This window comes from Dasypus novemcinctus, chromosome 17, assembly GCF_030445035.2.
Source record: "Dasypus novemcinctus isolate mDasNov1 chromosome 17, mDasNov1.1.hap2, whole genome shotgun sequence".
In the NCBI taxonomy this organism is placed as follows: Eukaryota; Metazoa; Chordata; class Mammalia; order Cingulata; family Dasypodidae; genus Dasypus; species Dasypus novemcinctus.
Genome location: NC_080689.1, coordinates 19,503,911 through 19,521,736, shown reverse-complemented (window position 1 = coordinate 19,521,736; position 17,826 = coordinate 19,503,911). Strand labels below are relative to the sequence as shown.

Genomic DNA, 17,826 nt, shown 5'->3' with positions numbered 1-17,826 from the left:
GTGTGAAAGGGAATATTAGGAAAATTCTTTCACCGAAGTTATAGGATGAGAGCTAAAGGATGAGTAAAACTTTGCAGACATACCTGGATTATATAATAGATCATTTAGTGACCTTGGGAAACTACAAGTCATTCAGGTTTCTTGGAATTTAGGTTTCATGGAAGAGAATAGTTACAGATGAGATTGCATAAGTAGGTAAAGAAGAGATCATGAAAATCTTGTATGCTATACTAAGGTATTTAGATTTTATTCTATGAATGATGGGAAGCCATTAAAAGAATTAGAACAGTAAACCTGTGGTTGGTGCTGGGGTTGGCGTATACTCAGGAGACCTGAATCTCTGGACTGTCCGTGTGACAGCTGGGCCCTAAGTCTCAGCAGACTTGCAACTCCTACCCTCTGATTCATTGGACTTACCCCATCCGGCTAACAGGGAGGTGAAGAAAGTCAACCACCACACCAGGGAGCCGAGAATTCCTACAAGAGCAAGCAGGAGAATTGTATCCATCATCCATGTGGAATCTACGCCCCCTCTTGATATAGAGGTGGAGTGGACATAACCATCCCAGGGTTCACAGGATGGAGGAATAAAATATGGATTAGAGTGAACTTACCGATACTCTACTATGGAACTATTGTGATTAGTAATGGAAGAAACTGTAGCAATGATGTGGAGAAAGTGGCCACCACGGTAGCTGCTGAGGATAGGGAGAGGAATGAAGAGATGTGATGTGGGGCATTTTCGGGACTTGATGTTGTCCTGGGTGGTACTGCAGGGACAGATGCTGGACATTGTATGTCCTCCCATGGCCCACTGGGTGGACTGGGGGAGAGTGTAAGCTACAATGTAAATCATTATCCATGTGATGCAGCAGTGTTCCAAAATGTACTCACCAAATGCAATGAATGTGCCACGATGATGAAAGAGGTTGTTGATGTGGGAGGAGTGTGATGAGGGGGATGGGGGAAAAATGGGGACTTCTTATATATATATATTTTAATGTAACATTTAAAAAAAATAGAGAAAAAAAAGTCTGTGAAACCATGACCTAACAGAAAAAAAAAAAATTAGAACAAGTACATAAACAGAAATTCTGTTGATTACTTAAACACAATATCCATAGTAGTGGATATTTAGACCCGGAGAGTGTGACTTTGAGGCAGATGAGTAGAGGGAAAGATGGAAGACAGCTGGGACCTGGCAGAGAACAGGGCAGAGAGACCCACCTGGAAACGCCTTGAGGGAAGACTGCTACTAAGTAAAAAGCCAGACAGACCCCCACCAAGGCCCTGGGTCAAGAGGAAGCTGAGATAACTCCAAATAGGCCTCCCTATTCATCCCAGATAACTCCAAACGAAAGGCCTCTGCATTGGTTCTCCTGAGAGCTAAAACGTGGGGATTGTAAGGCAACCAATCAGAACGGCAAACAGCTGGGGGCCCTCTCCAACATTAGGAAAGAGAAGGAGGAAAGGTCTTACCAAGGCCTAATCTGGGGGCATCTCACTCTGTAGCACATCCACACCCACATCTGGGGTTGTGTACTTTTTTTCTTTTCTTGTTTCTTAAACTCTTTACTCCCTTGTCTACCCTACAGTGTATCCTTAAATTCTAGCCAAGAACCCAGAAGTCCAGAACCCAAAGTATCCCATTAACATATTTGGTGGGCCAACCAGGAGACAAAGATACAAGTAATGCCTGATGAAAACCGTTAAGTCTAGGCTTTTTAATTAGAGCCTCTCTGTGCCCTCTTTTGTTTTCTTAATGTCTGGTTTAGCTGCAAAACTTAGTCCCTGGCAGTAGCTATAAAATGAGCTCTCTCTCTCATGGCCACTTCCTAAGACCTCTGCAAGAGTAGGCCAAAAGAAAGGTCCCTAGCCTGCCCCTTTCAATGGAGAAAGTTCAGCTTGATAGCTTTGGTCTAGAACCCAAGTACAGATGTCTCCCAAGACTGAGGGTGCTGTGGGGATACCCAGCGGCAAAATCTCAGCATTCTTAGGATGAACTAAGCAGCTTGGGAGCTTCAGTCTTGAGGCTAAAAGTTCAGTCAGGGGAAGCGGACTTGGCCCATTGGATAGGGCGTCCACCTACCACATGGGAGTTCCACGGTTCAAACCCCAGGCCTCCTTGACCTGTGTGGAGCTGGCTCATGCACAGTGCTGATGCGTGTAAGGAGTGCCGTGCCACGCAGTGGTGTCCCCCATGTAAGGGAGCCTCATGCACAAGGAGTGTGCCCCGTAAGGAGAGCCGCCCAGAGTGAAAGAAAGTGCTGCCTGCCCAAGAATGGCACCGCACACACAGAGAGCAAACACGACAAGATGATGCAACAAAAAGAAACACAGATTCCCAGTGCTGCTGATAAGGATAGAAGCGGTCACAGAAGAACACACAGCGAATGGACACAGAGAACAGACAACTGGGGGGGGGGGGAGGGGAGGGAATGAGAAATAAATAAAAAATAAATCTTTAAAAAAAATGTTCCATCAGGGTGGGATCTGGGACAAAGGATCGGCTGACTTTTTTCCATTTCTCCCTAGAACAATGGGTGTGGCCTCTTGCATTCCAGCATACTCATTGGGGTGTCTTCAGGAATTTGGACAGTCTGTCTACTGATGATCTAAAAAGGAAAAACCTAATATTTTCCTGCCACACTATGTACCCACAGTACAATTAGAGGATGACCAAGAGTGTCTTCTGTGTGGGATTCTGAAATTACAGTTAAATCTGTTTAAGAGGGAAGGAGGGTATAGGCAGATCTGAGGGTGAGAGACCATGTGATTGCATGTATACTCAAAGGAAGTACACTACCAAACTGGTCAGTTGTAGTAAGTTCAGGGAAATTACTCAGAGGCAGTGAAGCAGGCTAGTAAGATAGGGAATTAATAGATGGATCTGGAACCTGGCAGAGAGTCCACATGGACATCAGTAACCCCCGAGATGGCTGCTAGAAGACCCCCCACTCCCAGGATTCTGCTATACAGAACAAAGACTTCTTCTGGATACAAGGAAAAGCCCCAAATGTTCCGTAGCGAGTTTATCATTGGGTCCTCACTAAGGGATTGATGGGTGGGGTAATCAATCAAAAGAGCAAACAGCTGGAACCCCTGCCCTTCCACTAGCAAAAGGGTGGAATAATTAATAGTTTATAAAGCCAGGCACAGGCCTGAACACTCTCTCTCACCCTGCCCTCCTGCCTCTGGATCTGTTCCCTGCCCTCGGTGTGCTGTTCTCGCCATTTTTCCTCTGCCACGTGGCCATGCAAGTAAACCTGGGGATTTATAATCTATAATGGGGAACTGTAGCTTGTAATTTAGCCCTCTTCATCCTTTTTCACCCCCTTCCTCTCTACCTGGGACCCCTGCTCTGTTATTTTCTCCTTCCCTACCTGAATAAATTACTGACCTAACTTACCCGGCGTGCTCTTAAAATTCATTTCTGTAGCATAGCCAAGAACCTAGATAAAATCTGGTAACAGCAGGACCTAAAAACCCAGCCTTATTTCAAGGAAAGATGATAGAGGCAATAAAAAACACCCTCTGATAGATCCTGACTCTAGAGAAGAACAGATCCTCCTAGGAACTCACTTTATTAGCCATTCTGCATCAGGTATCTGTAGGAAGTTGCAAAACTTTCCGTGGGCCCCTAAACTTCCATTAACTCCCTTTTAGAAATAGTCTTCTTAGTTTTCAGCAATTGAGACTATGCCATGGAGAGAAAAAACAGGTGAGTAGGGGCAGGCCAAGGGATATGCTCACCTTTTAACTGCCACCATTAAAGGCACCTTGTCTTAATTAACAAGGGAGCCACTTGGTCCTGACCTGCCACTCCAGGCCTCTCTAGGTTTGGTTTGCCTAATAAGAGGAGTGGATGGGGAATCAAGACCTAGGCTGTTGCAGGACTTTACCCATTGCAAAAGGTAGCTGATGGGGATACAGCCTCAGAGCAGCCCCACTGTGGGTCTCATCTGCCCAGGACTTCCCTGGATCTCTCACCTCCATGCCTAGCAGCTGCCTGGGGATTCCCCTGGAGGAACAAAGCTGAAGGATTCCACACGAGGTTTCTGCATGGGTGAACATTGGGAGCTTTGTGAAGGTGATTCAAAAGTTTATTCTTTCCCTATGCTAGTTAAGTGTGTAAAATTCTCTCTTCTGTTCTAATCTGTGTTTACTTTGTCAGTTTGCTCATGCCTAGGAATGCATAAATCAGATTTGGAGTTCACCTGTTTAGATTGGATAACAATGAAAGGTAACCTAAAAATGAGTCTATAAATTTCAATACTATTTTGCAATTGGATTTGATGTATAAAGAAATCACAAATAGAATTAGTTCAACTGCTGGAAAAGCAGAAAAACTTAGCAACATTAATGTTACTAATAAAATAGTTTTAGTTGCTTAGTCAATAAAAGTGCCCAATTTTTTTCAAAGCATGTTTTTTTTTTTTAAAGATTTATTTCTTTCTCCTTATGTCCTCATTGTTTGCACTCGCTGTGTCTGTTCATCTTCCTTGTTCCTTTAGGAGGCACAAGAAACCAAACCCAGGATCTCCAATGTGGGAGAGAGACACCTAATCACTTAAGCCACCTCCATTCCTTACTTTGTTGTGTGTCTCATTATATTTTTCTTCTTGTGTCTCTTGTTGGGTCAGCTTACTGCACCTGATGGTTATGCCAGCTCGCTGTCTTCTTTAGGAGGCACCAGGAATCAAACCAGGGTCTTTGCCTGTGGTAGGTGGGAGCTCAATTGCTTGAGCCACACCTACTTCCCCCAACTTTTTTTTAATCTTATCACTTTTTTAAAAAAAGCTTTATTCCCCCCTCCCCCTCCCCTCCCCCTCCCCCATCCTGCTGGTTTTGTTGTTTGTGTCCATTCACTGTGTGATCTGTGTCTATTTCTCTTTTTGTCTTTTCAATTTTTCTCCTCTAGGATTCACCGGGATTCAATCCTCAGGACTTCTGATGTGGAGAGAGGTTCCCTGTCAGCTGCACCACCTCAGTTCCTGGTTTCTGCTGTGCTTCGTCTTGACTCTCCCCTTCGTCTCTCTTTCGTGGCATCATCATCTTGCTCTGTGACTCACTTGTGCAGGCACTGGCTCACTGTACAGGCACTCAGCTCTCCATACAGGCATGCTTTCTCTTCTTTTTCACCAGGAAGCCCCAGGGATCAAACCCGGGTCTTCCCATAACGTATATAGCTTTATTACTTGAGTCATATCTGCTTTCCCCAATTTGTTTTTAAGTAAAAACTTACTAGAAACAGTAACTAATAGTTAAGATATTATATAAGATGTCATTATATTATCTGAAATTGCTGTAAATGGATGGATTTAGTCTAGACCTACTGTTGTGATGGTAATCTTAAACTAGTTTACCTTTGTTTATGGTTACTCCATGTCTAGCCTTACCTTTGTGTATGCATGCAATAGTGATGGTGATTTTAAACTGAACTTATCTTTGATTATGGTTATTTTGAAATTAGCTTCTCCCCTACACCCAATTCTAAATTAAATTTACCTTCATTGATGGTAATGTCAAGTCAAGCCTAGCCCTCCTGTGTGCTTGCTATTGTGATGGTAATTCTAAACTGAGTTTGCCTTTGCTTATGGTTATTTCAGGACTGGCCTCACCCTTGGGTGTACATACTCACCACTGTGTTGGTAACTATTCTTTCCTGTTTGTAGCCATGACAACTTCTGCCCCGCCCTGTGGTTCTGGGGATGGCAAATTTGAGACACTCCTGTCTCCCAGACTTCCACTGGCATTAACAACCATGCTTTCTCTCATGACTATCCAGGTGTCAACGTCAATTTACCTACTCCAGGCAAGAGTCCAGAGGTACCCCACAACCTTTGAGGAGATTGTTACCTGGTAAAATTCTTGACCGTTGGGGTTGGACATCCACTTTTTCAGTCCAGCAACCACCAGAGTCCTGTTATCTCTGGGGAATGGGGAATGGTGGGGCCTCCTACCTTAAGTGCTGAGAATCCTAAAAGCAGCAGAACATGAGAGAAACCAGTTTCCCTTGAGGCTTCAGTGACCTCAGTGAGTATATTGTAGGGTTAGTGTTACTCATCCAAGGTTGGTCAAAGTCAAAATGGGAAGTAAGCAAAGCTCTGAAGTAAAGAAAAATGTTGTAGATTTAATTTTAAAGCACTGGGGACAATTTGGTTATAAGCCAATAACTAAAAACAAAATTTCCTGTGCAAAACTTTATGGTCAAAGTGCAGATTAGAATAATCAGCAATAGACTTAAAAGAGGTCTTTTGAATATACAGTGGTACCTCGGTATCCTTGTTGTTAATTGGTTCCAGGAGGTGTGATGAGTACCAAAAACAAGTACCAAACAAATTTTTCCCGTACGGAATAATGTAAATAAATTTAATGCATTCCTAACCAAAGACAATGTACATTTTTAAAGCAATATGTAAAATGATAGGGTTGTATATCATTACTTTACATAAGAAGTAAACCTAAAAATTAAAAAATAGATAAAATAAAATAAAAAATTTAATTTACCTTTACTGAGAAGACTCAGTAGCCTAAGGGGATGGTGGGAGGAGAGTGGTGAAGAGGAGAGGTTACATGGAGTGTTGCTTGGACGAAGAGTCCCCCTCCAATAGAACATTGGGCACTTGCACTTCAGGTGTTCTTTCTCTTTTCTGCCTTTTCTCAACTTGCACCACAGGCTCTGACATACTCTTTCTCAGCTTCACTAAAAACTTATCCAATAAGGACTGCTGTCTTCTTTTCAGACTTCTTTGAAAGTGTGAAATTGTTTGGTCATTCAATAAATTCACATTTCTGCTTGTCAGAGCTTTGCCCGGGTGGTACTTGTGGCAGTTTGATATTAATTATGAATTCCAAAATGAAATATAGATTAAGTTTGTAAATTGGTCTGTTTCTCTGGTATGATAACCCTTTGATTGTATTAGATACAGCTGAGATATCTGATTAACTTAGGTTAAGATTAGGGCTTTGACCCAACCACATCAGAGTGCAACTCCACGTGGAATCCCAGCCCACTTGGGCTGATAAAACAGACTCACACAGAAGTAGAGGCATAGAAGCAGATATGCAGAAAGTGAGAGCACTCCATAGACATGGCCCCAGGAAGAGAGATGAGCCCGATAGTCTACAGCTGAACTTGTGGAGAGAAAGAGCAGCTGATCTTGGAAACTAGCTGGGGAGAAAGAGGAGCCTTATGTAAGCTGTAAGCCTACAGCTGAGATAGGAAGAAACTCAGACAATGGAGCCTTCAGAAGGAGGAAGGCTGAACCCTCACAGACATTGCCCACCATCTTGTGTCAAAAGACTCTGGGTGAGAAAGTACCTCTTATGGTACCTTGAGTTGGACTCTAGGGCCTTGTAACTGTAAGCAACTACCCCAAATAAATATGCTTTATAAAAGTCAACAGAGTTCTGGTACTTTGCATCAGCACTCTTTTGGCTTATTAATACAGAATTTGGTATTGAGGAGTGGGGAAAGTGCTTTTGCAAATACCAAAATGCTGTAATGGTTTTATAAATGGGTAAGGTATATATTTTGGAGGAATTGTGAGATGCTTGATGGAAAAGGCCTTGAGTGCTTTGAAGAGATTTTTGGTAGGAATATGGATGCTAAAGAGACTTTATGAGACCTTAGAAGTAAGTGATGAAACTATTATTGGAAATTGGAGGAGAGGCAACCCACATTTTAAAGTTGCAGAGAACTTAGCAAGCTTAACTCCTGATGTTTGATGGAAGGCAGAATTTGAAAATGGCAAGTCTTCATAGGAGATAAGATGAGTTTCAATTTTAAATAGGTTAGTCAGAGTAGGCATAATTCAAGAGGTGATATCTGAGCAGAGACATGAAGAGTGTGATGGTTTTGAGGTACTGTTTACTGAGGCAGTCAGTGAGATCCTCCTAAGATGTGCATAAGCATAACCTCTGGAATGGCCTCCTGACTCACCTGGAAATATCTTAGCCATAAAAACTCATTTGTACTAATACTTACTTTTCCCCCTTTTGGTCAAGGTCTTTTTCCAAATGCGTTGCTACTTGCATGTGATAATAATTCCTCCATGCCAGGTAGGCCCATCCCTGGGAGTCATGTCCCATGCCCAGGGAAGGTAGTAAATTTATATGCTGAGTTCAGCTTAGAGAGATGCTATATTTAAGCGACAAAGAGGCTTTCAGGAGGTAACTCTTAGGCAATATATAATACTAGGCCAAGTTTCAGTTTCACAAGAACAAGGTTCATAAGTATAAGCATCAATATCAAGGGCCTGGCATATTGGTCTGCCCCTCCATTAGGCACTGCCCATGTTCTCTAGGGAGTCTTACCACTCTATTAGAGAATGTAGCACGACTCCCCAGGGTGGGAATTCAATATTATTTTGGTTATTGTGTGGGCCTCCATCCACGAAGACCACACTCCATGACCACTTGAATACATTCATTTTCCATAGGGGCATGCCGCAGATGGCACCCCTCCTTACACATCTCGCCACCACTGACACCCCACAGCAGTGATCCTCTTCCTCTGCCACAGTTATGACTCTTCTGCAATCCAAAACCTCCCCAAAAGCAAAGCCCAAAATAATAAATAAAAAAATAAATTTTTTTGGCATTGTGTTTTTCATCCCCATAAGAGCTGATTGATATCTTTTATGTACAGTGACAATTGCTTCTGTATGTTCCCCCAGTGTCTTATTTTTTTCACTTTATTTTCAAAGCTTTAGGTTACAGAAAAGTCACATAGAAAACATAGGGGATTCCCACATACCCCACCCCTCCCCCGTTTTCCCCTATTAATAACATCTTACATGAGTGTGGTACATTTGTTAAAATTGATGAACAAATCCTGAAGCATTGCCACTAATCGTGATCAATGGTTTACATTATGGTTCACATTTTGTACTGTATACGTTTATAGGTTATAACAAAATGCATAATGGCCTGTATCCATCATTGCAAGATCATGCATAACAATTCCAATGCCCTAAAAATGCCCCAAGCGCCATCTTTTCTTCCCTCCTCCTCTCCTCAAAACCCATTGTAGAAGTTTGATATGGTTATGAAGTCCAAAAATAGATATTGGATTATGTTTATAATCTGGTCTGTACCTGGGCATGATTAAGTTATGATTAGGGCTTTTGATTGGGCTGCGTCATTAGGGCATTGAGTCCCCATCCCTTGGTGGATGTGGAGTTACAGATAAAAAAGGCATGGCAAAGGACAGAGTTGAGGGATTTTGATGTTGGAGTTTTGATGCTGGAATTTGATGTTGAAGCTTTAAGCTTGGCCCTGAGTCATAAGCTAAGAGAGGAAAGAGAAGCAAAACCCAGGAAGAGAGGAACCCTGAGGCCAGGAAGAAGTAAGTCCTGGGAAGAAAGGAACCTTGAACCCAGAAAGAAGCAAGACCCTGGAAGGGAGGTTCCCAGGAAGCCTGAACCCTTACAGATGTTGGCAGCCATTTTGCTCCAACACATGAAAATAGACTTTGGTGAGGGAAGTAACTTATGCTTTATGGCCTGGTATCTGTAAGCTCCTACCCCAAATAAATACCCTTTATAAAAACCAAACAATTTCTGGTATTTTGCCTCAGCATCCCTTTAGATAACTAATATACCCATGGTAACCACTAAGTTGCTATTTTTTAAGAATAAGGTTCATAGTTACATGCACTAATATTGAGGGCTTGACATATTGGTCCATCTTCTTTCATTAGGCACTGCCTGTATTCTCAAGAGACTCTGGTTTAACTTGGCTAAACTTGAACTATATTTGCCAGAATTCCCTTGCCTGTATGCTTCAAGTTAGAAGACTTGGAAGGTGAAAGTGAAACAGTGGCCATTACCCTCAGAGGTCTTCTTAGATACGGCGATGGATAGACACAGAAGTGTCTGGCAGGGTCCAGCTTGTCTTCATACTTCTCTGGTCCCCTGGCTGCTGAAAGGCCTGAGGGAGTAAGCATATAGGTATTTAAGGCAACAGTGTGTCAGGAGGAGGAAAGAGCTGGGGCAAAAGATCTAAAGTTAAGAAAGTAACCTACTGTGACTGGATCAAAAGAGGGAGAAGGACAGTGACAAGAGATGTGGTGATAAGGGCCAGATAACATAAGACCTTGTAGGCCAGTGTAAGGACTTTGGCTCTCAGTCTGGGTGAAATCAGACTGGGTAATATTATTATCCCGATTTTGAAAGAATGCCAGAGAACAGGTACATTAAGGAAATTGCCAAAATTTACAGAGTTAATTAGTGGCAGACCTGACATATAAAGCGGGTCAGTCTAACTCTAACACAGGAACTCTTAAGTACCACACAATACTGCCTTTTTTTTTTTTTTAAGATTTATTCATTTATTCCCCCCCCTTCCCCTCCTCCTACCCTGCTGTTTTTGCTGTCTGTGTTGTCTTCTTTTCTCATTTTCTTTCCTCTAGGATTCACCAGGTTTCGATCCTGGAGACCTCTGATGGGGAGAGAGGTTCACTGTCAATTGTGCCATCTCAGTTCCTGGTTTCTGCTGTGTTTCACCTTGATGCTCCCTTTGTCTCTCTTTTCATGTGTCGTCATCTTGCTCCGTGACTCACTTGCACGGGGCACCAGCTTCACTACGCAGGCACTTGTGCGGGCAGTGGCTCACCACGCAGGCACGCTTTCTCTTCTTTTTTACCAGGAGACCCCAGGGACCGAACCCAGGTCCTTCCATATGGTAGGCGGAAGCTCTGTCACTTGAACCACATGTCCGTTTCCCACAATACTGCCTTTAAGTGATCAATTCAGGTAGTTATTGATCACTCAAGTGCAGACATTTTAAAGAAGGAGAATTTACCCTGTTATTAGTAAGAATGCTTTAAACTTCAAGTAACAAAAACATCAATTCAAATTGGTTTAAACAAGAAGGAAATATTTTACATAATTTAATTACTTAAGAGGAAATCCAGAGATGTGCAAGCATCAGGTTTGTTTTTTTTTAGCAGCAGTTCATGATGTCATCAGGAATCCTGTTTTGTTTTTTTCCATTCTCCCTGTGATCTATCATCCTCGGTGTTAACCTCAATATCAGACTGTTAGGAAGATGGTTGCTGGAGGTCAAGGCTTCAAATCCAGACATACCATCTCCCAAAGATGAAGGGTGCTGCCTTTTCCTGTGGAAATCTCTCAGGACTCAGGAAATGTTCACAGAAGTTTTCCCAGAATTGGATCACATGTCCATCCCTAAACTAATTGCCATTGGGGTTAATGGGCTAGAATAATTGCTCTCTCTTTTATAAAATCACTATACTACTGCAGTTCCAAATGGGAAACTAGGTATAAATTTTAACTGTTGCATTTAGGTCTATGATCCATTTTGAGTTAATTTTTTGTATATGGTTTGAGAAATGGGTCCAAATTTGTTCTTCTTAATGTGAACATCCAGTTTTCCCAGCACTGCTTGTTGAAGGACTAGTCTTTCCTCCATTGAACTGTCTCCACACCTTTGGTGAAAAATAGTTGGCCACAAATGTAAGTGCTTATTCTGGAACTCTTAATTCTGTTCCATTGATCTGTATGTTCATCCTTGTACCAGTACCACACTGTCTGGATTACTGTAGTTTTTAGTGAATTTTGAAATAGAGAAATGTGAAGCCTCCATCTTTTTCAAGATTGCTTAGGATATTTTGGATCTGTTGTATTTCCATATGAATTTTAGGATGACATTGTCAGTTTCTGCAAACAAGACAGCTGGGGCACACGATCATGTCAGTTGACACAAAGAAGTCATGACAAAATCTAGCATCCTGTCTTGATGAAAATACTCAGGAAAATAGGAATTTTTCAACATGAAAAAGGGCATATATGAAAAACTCACAGCTGATATTATACTCAGTGTTGAAAGACTGAAAGCTTTACCCCTAAGATCAGGAACATGACAAGGCTGCCCACTTTCACCACTGCTATTCCACACTGTGCTGGAAGTTCTGCCAGAGCAATTATCAAGTAAAAGAAATAGACACCATCCAAATTGGAAAGGAAGAAGTAAAATTTTCATTACATGCAGATGACAAAATCCTATATATAGAAAACCCCAGACTCCACAAGAAAGTTATTAGACCTAATCAACAAATTCAGCCAAGTGGAGGGGAACAAGATCAACCTGCAAAAATCAGTGGTGTTTTTTTTAACACCAGCAATGAACAATCTGAAAAGGAAATCAAGACAACAATTCCATTTACTATAGCAATTAAAAGAAAAAAAAATCTAGGAATAAAACTTATTACCAGAGTTATAGTAATCAATAGCACAAGAAAAGATCTATTGACCAATGGAATAAAATTGAGAGTTCAGAAATGAACCGTCATACCTATGACCAATTGATTTTTTCTTTTTTTTAACAAATCAAATTTATTGATACATATTATTAAAGCATACAATCTATCCAAAATGTACAATCAATGGTATTTGGTATAATCACATAGTTATGCATTCATCACTTCATTCATTATTAGAGTATTTTTATTACAACAACAATAATAAACAAAAAACAGGGAAACGGACTTGGCCCAGTGGTTAGGGCGTCCGTCTACCACATGGGAGGTCCACGGTTCAAACCCTGGGCCTCCCTGACCCGTGTGGAGCTGGCCCATGTGCAGTGCTGATGTGTGCAAGGAGTGCGCGCAAGGAGTGCCCTGCCACGCGGGGGTGTCCCCCGCGTAGGGGAGCCCCACGTGCAATGAGTGCGCCTGTAAGGAGAGCCGCCCAGCGCGAAAGAAAGTGCAGCCTGCCCAGGAATGGCGCCACCCACACTTCCCGTGCCGCTGACGACAACAAAAGCAGACAAAGAAACAAGACGCAGCAAACAGACACAGAGAACAGACAACCGGGGGAGGGGGGGGGGGAATTAAATAAATAAATCTTTAAAAAAATAAAAAAAAAAACAAAAAACAAAAAACAGACAAACAAAATTCTTCATCTCTCAATTTCTCTGTTTCCCCTGCTGTACACAGCTGCTATTTCTGGCTATTTTTATACATTTATTTATTTATTAAGTAGTTTTATTGAGATGTATTCACATACCATACACTCTATCTAAAATACAGAATCAATGGCTTTAGTACAATCACACTGTTGTGCATTCATCATTACAAAAAATTTTAGAATTATTTCATAACTCCGAAAAGAAAAACTCCACACCACTTAATATGCCCTAACTCCATATAACCACTAACCAAATTTCATCTTTATAAATGGACTTATATTTTATATAAATGGAATCATACAATATGTTACAAAATATAGTTTATAGTAACACAATCATATAATATGTGTCATTTGTGTCTTGCTTGCTTCACTCAATATAATGTGCTCCAGGTTCATTCATGTGGTCATATGCTTTACAACTTCATTTCTTCTTACAGCTGCCTAATAGTCCATCGTGTGAATCCATTTGTTTATCCATTTGTTGGTTGATGACACGTGGGTTGTTTCTAACTTTTGGCAATCATGAATAGTGCCATTATGAACATCAGTGTGCAGATGTCTGTTCGTGTCACTGCTCTCAGTTCTTCTGGGTATATATATAGTGGTGTTGCAGGGTCACATGGCAAATCTATATACAACTTCTCTAGGAACTGCCAGTCCTCCACAGTGGGTGCATCATTCTATATTCCCAACAACAGTGAATAAGTACTCCCATCTCTCCATATCCTTTCCAACACTTACAGTTCTCTGTCTTTTTATAGTGACCATTCTGATAGGTGTGAAATGATATCTCATTGTAGTTTTGATTTGCATTTTCCTAATCATTAGTGATGTTGAGCATTTCTTCATGTGTTTTTTTTTTTTCCATTTGTATTTCTTCTTTGGACAAATGCCTATTCAAGTCTTTGGCCCATTTTTAAAAATTGGGTCGTTTGTCTTTTTATTGTTGAGTTGTAGCATCTCATTATAAATATCTTGGATATTAAACCCTGATCAGATAAGTGATTTCCAAATATTTTCTCCTATTGAGTCGATTGCCTTTTCACCCTTTTGAAAAAGTTCTTTGAGGTGCAAAAGTGTTTAATTGTGAGGAGGTATGACCAATTGATTTTTTTTTTTTTTTTTTTTTTGAGGTACTGGGGACTGAGGATTGAACCCGGGACCTCCCATGTGGGAAGTAAAGGCACACAACTGCTTGGGCCACATCTGCTCCCCAACTGATTTTTTTTTAAACTTTATTTTGTACATTTAATAATTGAAAATATAAACAATTAAAAATATAAAGAAAACACAGTTGAATAAAAACATCCATTATTAGTTAAATGTACTGGACACATTAAAAAATTTTTTTGAATTATACAATATGCTACATAATATATTTGGTTCATACAGTATTTGTCCTTTTGTGTTTGACTTGCTTTACTCAACATAATGTCCTCCAGTTTCATCCATGTTGCCATATACTTTACCACTTCATTTCCTCTTACAGCTGCATAGTATTCCATCACAATTTGTTTATCCATTCATCTGTTGATGGGCACCTGGTTGTTTCCACTTTTGGCAGTCAATGAATAATGCTGCTATGAACATCAGTATGCAGATGCCTGTTTGTGTCACTGCTCTCAGTTCTTCTGGTTATATACCCAAGAATGGTATTGCAGGATCATGTGGCAAGTCCATATTCAACTTCTTTAGGAACTGCCAAACAGTCCTCTACAGTGGCTATACTTTGCTGCATTCCCACCCACAGTCAATAAGTGATGTTAAGCATTTCTTCATGTGTTTTTTTCTATTGTTATTTCTTCTTTGGACAAATGTCTATTCAAGTCTTTTGCCCATTTTTTAATTGGGTCGTTTGTCTTTTTATTGTTGACTTGTAACATCTCATTATATATCCTGGATATTAAACCCTTATTGGATATGTGATTTTCAAATATTTTCTCCCATTGAGTTGGCTGCCTTTTCTGCATCGATTGAGAGGAACTTGTGTTTTTTTCCTTCAACTTGTTAATATGGTGTATTACATTGATTGATTTTTTTTTGCTGAACCAGCCTTGCACACCAGGAATAAACCCCACTTGGTCATGTTGTATAAGCCTTTTGATATGCTATTGAATTTGATTTGCAAATATTTTGTTGAGAATTTTTGCACCTATGTTTGTTAGAGAAATTGGTCTGTAATTTTGTTTTCTTGTAGTAGCTTTATCTGCCCTTACTATTAGAATGTGTTGGGTAATTTTCCCTCTTCAATTTTTTGGAAGAGTTTAAACAGGATTAGTATTAATTCTTTTTGAAATGCATGGTAGAATTCACTTGTGAAGCCATCTGGTTCTGGACTTTTCTTTGCTGGGAGATTTTTTTCCCCACATTAATTTAATTTAATTTAATTTAATTAAAAAAATTTTTTTTGTCTTTATTTTTTTTTTAATGTTACTTTCAAAAAATATGAGGTCCCCATATACCCCCCTCACCCCACTCCTCCCCCCATAACAACAACCTCCTCAATTATCATGAGACATTCATTGCCTTCAGTGAATACATCTCTGAACACCGCTGTACCTCATGGTCAATGGTCCACATCATAGCCCACACTCTCCCACAGTCCACCCAGTGGGCCATGAGAGGACATACAATGTCCAGTAACTGTCCCTGTAGCACCACCCAGGACAACTCCAAGTCTGCTGGGAGATTTTTGATGATGAATTCACTCTCTTTAAATGTAATTGGTTTGTTAAGCTCTTTTATTTCTTTTTTTTAAAAGATTTATTTATTTTATTTTTTTCTCTCCCCTTCCCCCCTCCCACCCCAGTTGTCTGTTCTCTGTGTCTATTTGCTGTGTGTTCTTTGTCTGCATCTGTTGTTGTCAGTGGCACGGGAATCTGTGTCTCTTTTTGTTGTGTCATCTTGTTGTTGTGTCAGCTCTTCGTGTGTGTAGCGCCATTCTTGGGCAGGGTGCACCTTCTTTCGCGCTGGACAGATCTCCTTACGGGGCGCACTCCTTGTGCGTGGGGCTCCCCTATGCGGGGGACACCCCTGTGTGCATGGCACAGCACTCCTTGCGTGCATCAGCACTGCGCATGGGCCAGCTCCACACGGGTCAAGGAGGCACAGGGTGTGAACTGCGGACCTCCCATGTGGTAGACAGAAGCCCTAACCACTGGGCCAAGTCTGCTTCCCTCTTCTCTTTCTTGTAGCATCAGTGTAGGATGCTCATTTCTAAGAATTTGTCCATTTCATCTAGGTTGTCTAGTTTTTGACATACAGTTTCTTATAATATCCTCTTTTTTTAAAAAAGATTTATTTTTATTTATTTCTCTCCCCTTCCCCCTCCCCCCCAGTTGTCTGCTCTCTGTGTGCATTCACTGTGTGTTCTTCTGTGACTGCTTCTATCCTTATCAGCAGCACCGGGAATCTGTGTTTCTTTTTGTTGCATCATCTTGTTGTGTCAGCTGTCTGTTGTGCGGCACCATTCCTGGGCAGGCTGCACTTTTTTCACGCTGGGCGGCTCTCCTTACGGGCATGCTCCTTACACATGGGGCTCCCCTACGCGAGGGACACCCCTGCATGGCACGGTCCTCCTTGCATGCATTAGCACTGCACTTGGGCCAGCTCCACACGGGTCAAGGAGGCCTGGGGTTTGAACCACAAACCTCCCATGTGGTAGGCGGGCAGACACCCTATCCATTGGGCCAAGTCCACTTCCCTCATAATATCCTCTTATGATTCTTTTATTTCTTTGGGGTCAGTTGTTAACTTCCTCCCTTTCATTTCTGTTGGTATTTATTTGCACCTTCTTTCTTTTTGTCTTTGTTAGTCTAGCTAGGGGTTTATCAATTTTATTGATCTTCTCAAAGGAACAGCTTTTGGTTTTATTGGTTTTCTCTATTGTTTTTTTTTGGTTCTCAATTTCACTTATTTCTGCTTTAATCTTTTTATTTCTTTTGTTCTGTTTGTTTTGGGATTGGTTTGTTGTTCTTTTTTCTAGTTTCTCTAGTTACTCAGTTAAATCTTTTGAGTTTCGGGGTGGGGGTGTTGGGGTTGAATGGGACCTCATATATTTTTTTAATGTAATATTTTTACAAAATCAATTAAAAAAAAGGAAAAAAAATCTTTGAGTTTCGCTCTTTTTCTTTTTTAATATAGGCATTTAGGGCTATAAATTTTCCTCTCAATACTGCCTTCACTGCATCCCATAATTTTTTTTAAAGATTTATTTTTTTTTTAAATTTATTACCCTCCTCATTGCTTTGTGTTCACTGTCTGCTCTTGTGTTCATTCACTATGCTCTCTGTGTCTGCTCGTCTTTTCTTTAGGAGGTACCAGGAACCGAAACTGGGACCTCCCACATGGGAGATAGACATCCAATCACTTTAGCTGCCTCAGCTCCCTGCTGTCTTGTGTCTCTCACTGTCTTTCTTCTTTGTGTCTCCTTGTTGTTTCATCTTGTTGAATCTGCTCGCCACACCTTCCTGTCATGCCAGCTCACTGTTTTGCTTGTCTTCTCCAGGAGAACCAGTAACCAAACCTGGGAACTCCCAAGTGGTAGAAGGGAGCTGCTGAGCTCCTTTGAGGGTCCCTGGTTGGGCAGCAGTTGCTGAGATCAGCTCAGCAATAGGTTGGCTCAAAGGAAGGCAAAGCAGAACTTTACAAAATAAAGGACAGAGAGAAAGACACAAGAGAGGAGATAAAGATGGGACCAGGGGACTCACGGCTTCTGGAACTGAGAGCCTCAATTCTAGTTTCCACGTAGTATTTATTGGAAAATACCAAGCAGCTGTTTGCTATCAGAACTGCAACATCATATACAATAATAGGGAACAACTGCAACATTTACAATAAGGCAACATCTACAAAAGAACAGGTGCGACATTTATAATAAGGAACAGGT

At 41.2% G+C, this 17,826-nt stretch overlaps 1 long non-coding RNA gene across 1 annotated transcript in view; it reads left to right on the top strand.

The window, feature by feature from the left end:
- The first annotated feature begins 5,405 nt into the window (after window positions 1-5,405).
- LOC111762831 (uncharacterized) overlaps window positions 5,406-17,826 on the top strand; it is a 58,587-nt gene continuing 46,166 nt past the window's right edge. Inside the window, exon 1 of the long non-coding RNA XR_011646084.1 lies at window positions 5,406-6,036. This is a non-coding gene — a long non-coding RNA (uncharacterized lncRNA). The remainder of the gene's footprint in view (window positions 6,037-17,826) is intronic.